We start from the raw sequence: 13,869 nt of genomic DNA on the forward strand, positions 1-13,869 counted from the left end.
TTCCTACTGAAGAATACACAGAATGGAAAATTGCTAATCAACAACATTTTTAAATGAAGTTTATAAAGCTCAGAAGCATTATTCCCTTCTTTATATATATATATGTGTGTGTGTATACATTTAGGAAATTACTGTTTGTTTGCTCATTTGTTTATCTTAAGATAAATTTTAATACACTTTTAAAATTTCTGGATTTATTTTATTTTTTTTGTCTCAGTCTCAATGTGTTTTTGAAGACATGATTCATGTTTAGATCTCATAATTCACAGGAAAGATAAGGATATCTTTGACTATTGTCCATATAATAATATTGCATATGTTGATTAGCCTCCAGGTGCATTGAGAATGATGGAACAGAATCTGTTAAACATTCATAATAAAGTCAGGTAGGAAGAAAACAAAGCTGAGGTTATTATTTCTGATAACTCAAATGACATTTGGCATTTACAAGAGCATTTAAGATGGAGAGAAAAAAAAAAAAAAAAGAAAAAAAAAAAAAAGATTTAGACTGCATACAGTTCAGGGCTGGCAGTCCCAGCCTCCTTACTAAATCTGTAAATACCTGTACCTAACAGTCACCTTCCATCCCACAAGGTACTCGAAGGACTTCTTTTAGGAAAGAAATTGGTTTATCTTGAACAATTCAGTTGATATAATTGTGTAGATCAATTGCATAGATACAACCTGAGCTATGTCTTAAGGAATCCTGCATTTCTACAATTCCTTTTTACACTTTCATCAATGTTAGATTAACGGTAATTTATATGTATACTTATTTTCCTCCATCAACTGAAAAGGGAGTTCGGATGACTGACACGTAGAACTCTCTGTTTAGTTATGTGAATCATTTTCCTTCATCTCTCTTGTTCCTCCCCTCAGTACTTTCACATAAATATCTTTGGTGTTCATGTTCTCAGCTTCATAGATATTATGGATATCCCTCTAATCTGCCCATATGCCACATATCTGATAGCAGCTTAGACGTTTACTCAGACTGTGGATTCCACAAGACAGCTAGATATTGCACTCCTCTTTTGTATATCCCTCAAAATACAAAAGAGAAAGGTCCTGATTTTCAAGATTATTTGTATTTAAAACATAGATATACCTATATGCTTACATTTTTACAAATGCCTACAGTTAAAACCATCTTAAATGTAGTACTATTTGAATAATTATGTGTTTAATTACTGTTGAAAAATTAACATAAGATTCACAGTCCCCTAGATGAGAAAAATTTTACCCATCAGCAAAATATTGGCTGAAGAGATTTTGCATCATATTTGATGAACTGGTTTCTATAAAACTGTTAGTTTTAGATTTGTTAGGGATGTTTAACCCTAGTTCCTATGCTGATAATAATAATAATAACTATAATTATAATAATAATTTTAAATTAAGGAATAACAGAAAATTATATCAGAAAATAGTATTAAAAGAAATTGTTCAAAAGCAGGTAATGGCTGATTTACTCCACAGGTTTTATTCTACATTCATTTCTGTGGTGAGACAGAAACAATCAATATAGTGGTAAATTATAAAAGTTACAATGATTTAGTACATCTTCTGCAGAGAAAGAAACAAGGGCCTATTTTCTCACAATAAAAGATGTTATCAAATATCCAAATATCCAAAAAGCTACATTACTCATGATTATGAATGTATTTAATAAAAACATAGCCATAGTTCATCAAAGCTTTTTCAACCCATAACATCAAAATTAATTTTTCTAATGTCTGAAAATAATCTTTGATAAACTCCTATACATAATTCTGGCATGGGTTGAATTTATAAGTATAATCACTTCAGAGTGATATATATGGCTGGTATGGCCAGAAATGGCCATAAGAAGGCCACTTCTACAAAATTAACAATAACTGTGCAAATGTATTCACATTCAATAACACATGCTTGAGTACTACTCTACTAGGACCATAAAAATGACCAAATCTAGTAAAGTCACCAGCTTGAAATCAGTAGGCTTCAAGCTGGACTTCTATAACTTAAATTAATCTACACATGACAGCACAATTCAAACTGTTTTGAAGGAATTTCTTATGCTCATAGCAGAAGGTTTTATTGCTTGTAGAGTTGCAATACAGCTGGAATGAGAAAAAAAAGAAGGGTATTTTTTATTTTTGAAAATTTCATAGAATCATAGAATGGCTTGGGTTGGAAGGGACCTTAAAGATCATCTAGTTCCAACACACCTGCCATAGGCAGAAATGCCACCCACTAGCTCCAGTTTGCCAGGGCCTCATCCAGCCTAGCCTTGAACACCTCCAGGAATGGGGCATCCACAGCCTCTCTGAGCAACATATTCCTGTGCCTCACCAACCTCTGAGTGAAGAATTTCTTCCTAACATCTAATCTAATTCTCCTCTCTTTTAGTTGAAAACCATTCTCCCTTGTCCTATCATTATCTACATGAGTAAACAGTCCTTTTCCATCTTTTTCATAAGCTCCCTTTAAGTATTGAAAGGCTGCAATGAGGTCATCATGGAGCCTTCTCTTCTGTAGACTGAACATCCCCAGCTCTCTCAGCCTTTCTTCATAGAAGAGCTGCTCCGGCCCCTTGATCAACTTTGTGGCCCTCCTCTAGACCGGTTCTAACAGATCAACCTCCTTCCTGTGCTGGGGGTTCCAGACCTGGATGCAGTACTTCAGATGCCCTCCCGCACAAGGGCTGAGAAGAGAGGGATAATCACCTCCCTTGACCTGCTGGCCACTCCTCCTTTAATGCAGCCCAGGATGCAGCTGGCCTTCTGGGCTGCAAGCTCACACTGACAACTCATGTTGAGCTTTTTGTCCATCAGAACCCCCAAGTCCTTCTCTGCAGGGCTGCTCTCAAAGTGTTTTTCTCCCAGTCCATACCCACGTCCAGGATTGCCCCAGCCTGGGTGCAGCACCTTGCACTTGGACTTGTTGATCTTCATTAGGTTCATGTGAGCCTTCTCCTCAAGCTTCTCCAAGTCAATACAGTTTTGGATGGCATCCCTTCCTCACCATTCAGCTTGGTGTCATCTACAGGTTTGCTGAGGGTACACTCAATCCCACTCTCTATGTCGTTGATGAAGATATTAAACAGTACTGGTCTCAGGACAGACCCCTGAGGTACACCACTCATCACCAGCCTCTACTTGGACATAGATCTACTGACCACCACTCTCCGAGTGTGACCTTCATACCAATTCCTTATCCACTGAATGGTCTACCCATCAAATCCATACCTCTCCAATTTGGAGATCAAGTTGTCATGTTGGACCATTTCAAAGGCCTTGAAGAAGTCCAGGTAGATGACATTTATCAGTCCTCCCTTGTCAACTGATGCAGTCACTCCATCGTAGAAAGCCACCAGATTGGTCAGGCATGATTTACCCTTGGAGAAGCAATGCTGGCTGTATCAGATCACCTCCTTGTCTTGCATGTGCCTCGACATTGCTTCCAAGAGGATCTTTTCCATAATATTGTCAGGCACAGAGTTGAGGCTCTATTGTTCCCCAGGTCCTCCTTTCTATCCTTTTTAAAAAGGGCAGGGATGTTTCCCTAAAACAGGAGGGGGAGCTTTCCTTATACTCTTCCTTATGTGTGGCTACAGGACTTCAGATAGCTCCAGCAATTAAGATTAAGGTTTCCCTTATAGTATGTAATTTACAGTGATTCTTATTGTCAGATATTTTTTTCTGGACTTTTCATCTCGACCTTCCTTGGTGTGTTTATGATCATTCCCTCATCTATGCACATGGAGAATATTTAGTCCACTCCTCTTAAACAATAGTCATTTAACTGATCTAAACTTTATTACCCTGTCTCACCTTAATTTTTTCTTTAGAATATGCAATACTAATACATTCAGCTAAACTTACTAAATCATGTTTGTAAGACCTGTACCATACTTGCTGTGTACTCTGCACTTGAACTGGTCCAATCTTTCTTGAAGTGTGCCCATGATAATCCATATAATAATTTACTGATTTATTTATATATATATATTATTTATTTATATGTTAGAAGCTTTTTTTTTGTTTTGTTTATATGACACTATAATATTACTCACAAGAACTTAATAATAGCTTATGTTCAGCTATAGCATTTTTTTTTCTTAGCTAGCTGACTCTTACCTTTTTTTGTTTGCTTTTTCTTTTTTGACACTGAGTATCTTTGCCTTAGAAATTTCCACTTGCTGTATTGAATTAAATACTACATTTCTCAAACCAGATCTCCAGTTCAACAAGAACTTATTGAAATCCAATCCTATCCTACAGCGTATTTACCAGGTTTCATAAAAACAATGCCTGTTTTACATCAAGGTTATTAATGAAAATATTGAATAACAGCAGTGTTCAGGAGAAATTCCGGGATAACCTATCCAGTTTGTCAGTGAAAAATTGGTAACCTTCTATCTAAATAAAGTTTTATGATCAGTTTCACTCCAACCTTATAACATTTTTTTCTAGAAAATCTTTCCTTTGGTTGTTTACTAGAATATTGTCAAAAGCCTACAGTTTCTTATCTATATAAGTCTGTTAGCCTGGGATAGAAGCAATTAGATTAGTCTGGCATGATTTGTTCTTGGCAAATCCATACTGGAGATATATATCTTTTGGTTATCTTCCAAGTTTTTTTTTTTTTTTCTAGTCTGCTTCTGCCCTTTCTTAGTATGTGACACCTATTACTGATTCCAGATACTCCCATAAACAAGGAAGGCTTGCACATTGGAAAAAAACTGTGGTTAACAATACAGTGTGCTGATGTTAACATGATGTCACTTGTGGAAATAGCTACATTTGTAATTTGTAATTTTGAAAATATGGAAATTTTCTTCAAAACAAACACGAGATTTTAAACAAAGCAAGCACTCACAATGTAGGAAATGGCAAAAGTGAAACTCTTTGTGTTATTGCAATTTTCCATATTCATAATGATACAGAGTTTAATATGGTTGTTAAATGATGTTTTAGGAGAATATATGTGGCTCATTCAGTGTTCCAGTTGTATCTCCACTTTATCCATTCAACATTATGCAGTGCAAAAGCATAAGCCTCATATTTTGACTTTTGATGAAAGTCTGCAAGAGGTGTCTTAGGACATGCTGCTTAGACCACTTTCAGTGGCATGTCCTTCATGTCCTGCCAGTTTGATGTTACCAAGAAGGTGAAATTGTAAGAAACCTACACCCACCCCCATTTAAAGTTCCTGTTTAGAATATAAATATTTATATAATTCCCTTCAGCAAATAGTTTTACTTTTGTTTTGTTTTGTTTTGTTTCTTTTCTGTGCAATGTCTAGCACATTATATGTTTGGTTTTGGGTAAAATGTTCTTAGAACTACGATAATTAAAACTATAAGAAATAAACTTACATCAGAGCTCTTAAGAGATGTTGATCTGATTCATTTTGCCTTTGCTTTATGACAAAAAAAAAATAAAAAAAAAGTTGTACAATTATTGAATTGATCTACTTGCTGTATTAACACAGTCACATGAAAGTCTATGATATGATATAATTTAGAAGGGTTATCTGTTTCTTTGTCAGTAGAGGTACTTTATTCAAAAACTATTATTCTCTTTTGCAAATATTCTGTTAATGGAGGTAACATTCATAAACTCTAAGTAACCAGCATTAGCCTCAATTTAAATAATTATTATTTTTACATAGATCTGTTTTGTAAAAAAAAAAAAAAACATATAGTATATCAGCTGAAAATCACCTCTTTATCTCTGTTCATGTTGGTTTTGTGTTAAAAGATACTACTAACAGAGTAAGCAAGAGAGAAAATGATCTGGTAGAAAGATGGAATGCGAACTTGCTAACAAGTTCTTAACACATTGCCTTGTATTAAGAACAATGAGTAAGTTGAAAAAAACTACAACTAACTTATTTGCAATAATTGCAATTGTCATTTGCAATAATTGTACTGCATGTGTAAACATGAGTTATTTTTACGTAGTAAATGTGCAGTCCCCTTTGTACAAGTGATCAATAGGCTTCCCTGAATCTTCGTTGTCACAACACCCACTGATAACATTGTGATCCCGTTCAACTAAAAATTGAAAGATAGTGTTCAAATCTTGTGGGATATTCCCTTTTAAATAAAATATTAATTGCTAAAAAAAAAAAAAAAAAAAAAAAAAAGGTGGAAGGACTTCAGTAAATGGCAAATAGACTCTAGACGATTAGAGGTTAAGGACCTGGAATTATGCTGTCATTAATATTTTATGCTAAATTATTTTATAGATATAAATTCAACATTTTAATTACATTTCTCTACACTCTCCCCCATGCACTCTCTATATTTAATTTCCCAGTGGATTCTGTTCCCTCTGCTTCAAATATCTGCCGAATTTCCTGATGCTCATTCTCAAAAGTTGTTAACTTCTCGTGGCCACATCTTTTAGTGACTGCATTTTTCAATTTTTCTGACATCTTTTGTCTCCTGGTGTCACATCTCAGCATCATCTCTCCAGACTTCACTTGCTTTCATCAGCCAAGCTTTTAAGCAGTGTCTGCTTTCAGCTGCAGTCCTATCATGTAGCTGCCTTATTTTAAACGCTATTGCTAGGTCCATACCTGCTTCTGTTCACTCCTTCAGTAGTCAGCTCTCCAGATACCAGCAATGGTGATAAGCCCTAGTTTCAAAGGATTTATGGAACCTATATCTGCCAGAAACATATCTGCATGACCACAAATATACATACTGAACTACCTCTGTCCTGTTAAAAGGACAGGCAAGTGTGATCTGGGAAGCACTGTGTCTGTGAAGCCTTTTCCTTGCTATTTCACCCTTGCTCCATAGCAACAAATATGGATTTATATCGGAGCCATAGGTGCTTGTGAGTGTTACTAAGATCACTTTCTGTTCAGTATTAGATAATGTGGCATTGTTAGTAAGACTGATTAGTTAATAACGTTTTTGTTGACATGTACTGTAAATTGCTCCTGAGTGACACAGCTTTTAAGTCACTATTTAGCAATGCCTGTGTTAGCACAAACAGTGTTGTCTGTCCCACTTGCCTTATTGTTCATGCCAAGAAACAAAATGAAGCCAATGAGCCCATTCCTTGCTTCTCAGTGCACCCACACATTAATTTCTGGTCACTTATGAAGTGGAAAAAGGTTGGGAACCACATAAGTAATTAATTTTTCTAGGTTGGCCACCCATCTGGAAAACAATCCTTGTAAACAATCTACCTGGATACTCTAAAACACTTTTAAAATTTATTTTCAATAAGTTATTATTAAATTTAGAACGGAGGAAAATTGGAAGGCAAATTAAACATTTAATTTGATGTGTAACTATGATGTGTAACTCTGAGTTATGTAATAATTGGGTGATAATTTGGTGCAGTTTAAAACCTGTCAGCTGCTACTTTTTCTTCTAAGGTAGCTTGTATTTTGGAGAAAATAGTACACACGTTTTACAAACATTTACTATTCTATTCACTGAAAATAACCTGATGAAGCAAGGAAACACACAGAGCTGATAGTAGGAGTTTTTCCAACTGCAACTTGACAACAAACAAAGGGACATACCAGGAAAAAAAAAAAAGGGGGGGGGGGGACACACCTTCTGATATGTTCTTTTGTTCTTTCTAAATATGTTCTTTCTAAATATGTTCTTTTTGTTCCTTCTAAATTTTGACATTGGCTCAGTCTAGCTGCTCTTGGAGTCTTTGTGGTAATTGGCAAATATATCTTCCATAACACCTTGTCCAAAACAGCTGTCATCAGAAGAGGAGGATTATTTACAAAATAACAAAAAGAGTTTAGAAGCATTGTACCCCATAGATACATACCCCATAGATACATTCTCAAATCCCAGAGTAATCTAGAATAGAGTTTTATGATCTTTCAGGAAATTCCATTTCACCAAATCCTTAACCAAAGTATCATAAAACAGCAACATTGCTAACAATGGACATCTTCAACTCTTCATCTAACTTCCGCCTCTTCAGTCTCAACAATTTTGTATTTCCTTTATTTATGCCCTAGAGAACTAATTTAGAAGTGTTAGCTGGCGATGTAGTAGCTATAAAGAGGTCTTGGAATCTGACTTCTGAAATAATTTCTTCATGTGATTTCAGGGTTTCATAATTGTGTAAGAGATGCTAATAGACAGAAGCAACCATGAGATGCTGTTATATGACAAAACTTCCTTATACTGTCTTTTGCCAGACTTGTAAAACATACAAAAACATTTTTATGTACTATTTTTTACCACATTTCCTCACCACCCCCTCCATCTCCCCCCACTGGCACTATGTACCATTAATTCAATGTCCTGAAACTCTTGCATTATGATACCTTTCATATTTCACTAGACATGAGATTTTCTATTCACTGTCTTCTCAAAAACTGTCCTTGATTATATCTGAACATCAGTGAAAATGAAACACCTGCCTGGTTTTTATTTTCACCTTTTTGGTGAGAAAATCCAGAAATGTTTCTGCTTTTTGATCCAGTAGATCAGCAAACTCCTGTAACTTTAAATGCTGCTGACATCCTTGAGCATTCAATAACTTGAGCCATTTTGACATGCTTATTGTCAACTGTGCCCATAGCAACACTCATAAGTGTCATCTGTTTTAACTCAAGTCTTCTTTTTTCAATTGACAAAAGAAGACAAGACACATCATGATTGTTCCAATTTTAGTATGGGATGAAGAATGATAATATTCATATATTGCCTGTGCCAAGTTGTGATGCTATTCATCAACTTGAAATTTCAGGAATAAAGATGATGGTTATAAGCCTGTGTACCCTCTTCTGCTACTAAACAAGCTTGATGTTTCAAACAAGTTTCCTTGTTTCTTTTTTCCTTATACTTTTTAAAATATTTAACTAAAGACAGGAGAGGTTAGGCAAGAGGATAGCAAAAATCTGTTAAAGAAGAGCTAGAGCTCTGTGCTATTGGACTTTTTATGTTTATGTGTTTCACTGTGAGGCTGGATGTCTGTATTCTATCAGAGTAGAAAACTATGAAGTATTGTTAACAGAATAAATCCATGGTTGATGTAAAACATCCTGTGATAGACCAAAACTACATGGATCAGAATTACCACTGTTTCTGGCATCCAAGCATGTTTTTCTTACTGTATTTTTTGTAATACTTCAGTACTTGAGGTTAAGAGATTTTAGCTTTCCAAGGCCTGAATGTCTTGGAATGTGTATAAGCTGCTCCATGTTTATGACTGTTACAAGAAACAAGATAGAAAGGATACTTGTTAACATTCTTCTAAAGAATAGTTCTGTTGTCTGTTCTGTTTCAGTCCTTTTTGACTGACATTGTCTGTATATGATATATATTAAAAAGAGAACAATATTTGTCTTGAATAACAGTTACCTTTTGGTCACACTGATAATATATAAGCATACATTCATTGTGGAGAATAACCTTGCAGTGGCAGATGTTGCATGATGCTTGAGGTTGGGATATCAGAGAGCACATAAACCACAAATATACACTCCTTTGTAGATAATAAAACACTTAATGAATGTTCTTTTCAAAAGGAAAATAGAGACTGGAGGGTGTCTGTCACATAAAGAATCATCACAGTCAAAGCAATGTTTAATTATCAAAGAAGTATATAGATCTGAAACTCAAATGAAATATTTTGGTTCTATAACAACTTTTAGTCTGTATATTTCTATATTTATCTATATATTTAGCTGGACTTCTGGGTCCAAGCCTACATTATAGGAACTCTTCTTATTTGTTTCAACCACATTCTGCCTTTTAAATTATGGTCATAAAAAGAATGCTGAGGGAATCTGCAGCCACACATTTTACTCAGAGTAAGTTTCAGGCCCCTAACGGGTAAGATGTTACTGCTGATTCTGGCTGATGAAGCTGAAAAGCAAATCTCTTTCTCATAACAGTCTTCACCTAAGAACTAAACCTTGGTCCTGAAGATTTTTTGCAAAAATGCATCAGTCACTCAATATTCTGGACAAATACCACAAGCTGGACTTAAAATGCACATCAAGCATGCATCAATAAACCTTAAGTTTCCCAGAGGTGTGTTTAATAGTCATTCTGTGACTACTGAGTTAAAAAGTAAGGGAATTCTTGTGATGATTTAGGTGGTCAGTCTGCTGTTTTATAAGTCAGGGAGACAAAGGTTTGCTGAGTAGTGAGGATTTCTGCAAATTTTAATGTCTGTCCTTTTCCCCTAACTCTTTGCCACCTCTTAAGGCAGAGGTCAAGAACACTCTCTTATTCATCCTGGAACAATAAATGGTATTGATGCACACCCTTCAAGGGCCATGGTAATTTTTTTTTTTTCTCAGTGAATTGCAGTTTCTGAGAAATGAAAAAGGAATGAGCACATTCCCTAATGCACTTGTGGGATTCTCTGTAGAAGCAGGCAGTCAGAGTACCTCAGGGAACTTTTAGGATTTGCAATATGCAAGCAAGTGCTTTCCCTAGTATAGTATACGCACTAAGCCCTGGCTTTTACCTCATGACCCCCTTAAGAATCAGATATCCGCTTACCTCCCTAACTGCTTGATTTAATGCTTTCCAAGTTTTTGCAAGCTATAGACAGATTTTGAGACAGTCTTTGAGACTCTTGTGTAACAGTTTCAAAAATATCCCGTATAGCTTGAGATATACCTGGCTAGTTCTAGAGTGCTCTAGAGCACTACACTGGATAGCAGGATACCTTCACATATCTAGCAGCCTAACTATAGTGGGTTTATTCACACATACAGAATGTTTTGTAGTCTCCAATAATTTAGAGGAAGCTTTATCAAAATACAGAATTCAAAGATGAAATATTATTTTCACTTAAGAACACAGACTTGTGGAAATGATACAAAATGAAAAATGGTAAAACCACACATTGTAGTGGGAAGTGACAAGTCAAGATCCTTCAGGACTATCTAAAGTAGCTTCCATGTTTTCTTCATCTGAATTGAGGGAATAGTCCATATCCAATACTGAAGATACTCTTGTTTTTCTGAATAACACAGTTGCACGTCCTTTTTCTTGCTAGGGAAAGAAAAATTACACAAAGCAAAACCTGTAGACCAACTTTTATCCAGTTAAAAACTATAAATCTTTTCCCATTTATCTTTCACATGGTATTGTTGCTGTTTTTTTTTTGTGCTTTGATATTGTGACAACTAAGGTAGAAATGCCCCTATCCTCTTTGATATCTCCAATGTCTAGGTAAAAAAATTTGAGCTGTTTGCTTTAACTTCCTCTTATGGTCAATACAAGAAAGAAGCACCCCTAGGGCACCATTTCTCTGCTCTAGTTTAGATATTTAAATCAAGAAGTGTTGAATTTACCCAAGAACTTGTTTTTCTGCAATAGCTTTGGAGTATAAACTCCAAATACCACATGGAGATACATACACAGAGAGCATCTGTAAAGCAAGCATACAGATAAATCCAACCCCAATTTTCTTTCCTTCCTCTTAGTTGAATTAAATTGTGTTATTTAATTAGCAATTCCCCGCCCTTATGCTGCTTTGCTATCAGAAGAAACATTAATATGTATATACTGTAATATTGAACATTCAAACTCACAGTGCTTTTACTAGAATCATAACTATTTTCTTTGGGTGAAAGAAGTACAAAGATTAAATATCACACCACATTTTAGCACCTAAATTGAGTCATTACTTGTTTTATGCATATTGATTCTGTGCACTCTCACACTTATCTGTGTCTGACAACAGAATAAAAAGTAATTAAAAGGTCCATCTCCTTGCAAACTCTTCTGACAATCTCTTTCACCTGAGCAGGGTGAATGGGAATTCGTTTCCTCTTGATGGAATGAGGACAGTGAACTGAGATACCAACATGCATGATCCTTCCACTTCCCTTTACTCTCCTTTTTTAAAAAATATTTATTTATATATATATTTTTTTCCTAACATCTTCTGAGACCATTACCAAAGTATATTAGAAGTGGCAATTTTACTACTTTACCAACATCTCTTTCTATGCACATAAATCTGAAAGTTCCATAGAATTACGGAGTCAGAAAAACAACAGAGGTTTGTAGAGACTAAAGTTGAAGCAAAGAAAATTATAGTATTGTGTCATAAACACACAGATCTGACTTCTCTCATAATAATCTTCCACTGTTACTTGAGTAGAACAGAACTGATCATTCCAAGTGGAAGGATATAAAGAAGGTCTTTGGAAATATCTGGAAAATATTTCCCTTTCATTTTCCTATACGAGCTGCTTTTTCTTTCAGATTTCCAAAGCCTTAGAGAATGTTATTTAAGTAATTTTATGTGCCATTTGAAGATTAGAAACTAAATTTGAGGTTTTTGAAAAAAACCTTGACATTGCATTAAAAGTTAGGTAGCAAACAGGGAGTAAAAGCTTCTTAAAACTGTTATTTCCATCCCTCTCTTCTTCTCTCCCTATCTGTTCCTTCTGCTTTTCTTTCCTCTATTCTTTCCCCTCTTCTTTCCTCTCTCTCTCTCTCTCTCTCTTTCTCTTTCTCTTGTCTGTATTCTCTATATGTTAAAGTCTGTATCTTCCTGTCAGCAAGAATTTACCATAATTTAAAAGTGATAACAGTAATGCAAGTGAACAAATACTCAAACATCTCATATGGCATAAATGTCAGAAGGGAAGCTCTCAGAAAATTGCATGCAACATATAAAATGCAAAAGTAATATATAATGTCCCATGTGGAAAATAGAAAAGCTGAGCTCAATTCTTGCCCTTTACTTGCCTTTTACTTTGACTAGTACTGCTGAAAAACTAAGCCATAAACTCTCCTGAATCTCATCTCACCTGCACTACACAGATAGCTGTGAAGTACTGAAGTAGATTAAACAATCTCTTAGAACTGAGAGAAAATGAAACTTCATAATAACTTGTTTTATCAGGCCCAACTATTCTGCAAATGTTTTAGTGTGTCCATACTGGCAAAGAATATATTTCTTTCAGCTTTTTCCTGTCATTAATCTATTTTGACGCTATCAGGTATTTCTCTTGCGTCTAACTATTAACAACGTGAATTTGCAATATGAATTAGAAGTGTTTTTTATGTTATGCTATGCTATGTTATGTTATGTTATGTTATGTTATGTTATTTCATTTCATTTCATTTCATTTCATTTCATTTCATTTCATTTCATTCCATTCCATTTCATTTCATTATTTTTTTTTTTAATGAAAGAGGAAAGAGGAGTGTTTTTCCTCCTTTCACTGTTATTAGCTGGTGTTTCTCTCCACCCTCTACCTATTATTTTAATGGCCCAAAGGGATTCACTTTTTTTGTTTGTTTGTTTGTTTTTTGTTATCTGATTAAGAGTTAGAATTGATTGTGCGATATACTTTTACGACTTCTGGAAAATTTCCATTGGAGTGCTGTATTTTCAATTGCATTTTAACTTCATAAAGCTTGTATGTTTTAGACTGACTTCCTTTTAATGTTCTGGGTGTCTACCTCAAATCAAACTTATTTTTGTTTTGTTGTTAGCTTATTTACAACATTTCAGTTATTTCAAAAAGTAAAGCATGTTAAAAAATTCTGAAGATCTTAGCCCTGAACAGCTTTAATACTTTGTGGTTTGAACAGCTTTAATATTATGTGGTTTGGCAGAAGACTTGGAACTGGCAGAGGAGCTGCAGTGTGTCAGGAGTGCTTTTTAAACATCATGAAAATCTGCTTTGCTGCATCTTTTGAAGAATTGCCAATGCAGGAATTGTTGCTGGTAATTAGAAGAAACCTATGATTCTTTCTTCCTGGACAGAGCCTGACCCAACCATAAAGCAACATCTCCAATTACACATTCTTTCCATCATAGAGCTACATCAGAGTCAGACTTGCCAGGGCTGGCCAATTCTACAGAAAGGAAGTGGGAAGTAAACAAGGCATATTTGTGAGCATCC

This window comes from Netta rufina, assembly GCF_964035555.1.
Source record: "Netta rufina genome assembly, chromosome: 1".
In the NCBI taxonomy this organism is placed as follows: Eukaryota; Metazoa; Chordata; class Aves; order Anseriformes; family Anatidae; genus Netta; species Netta rufina.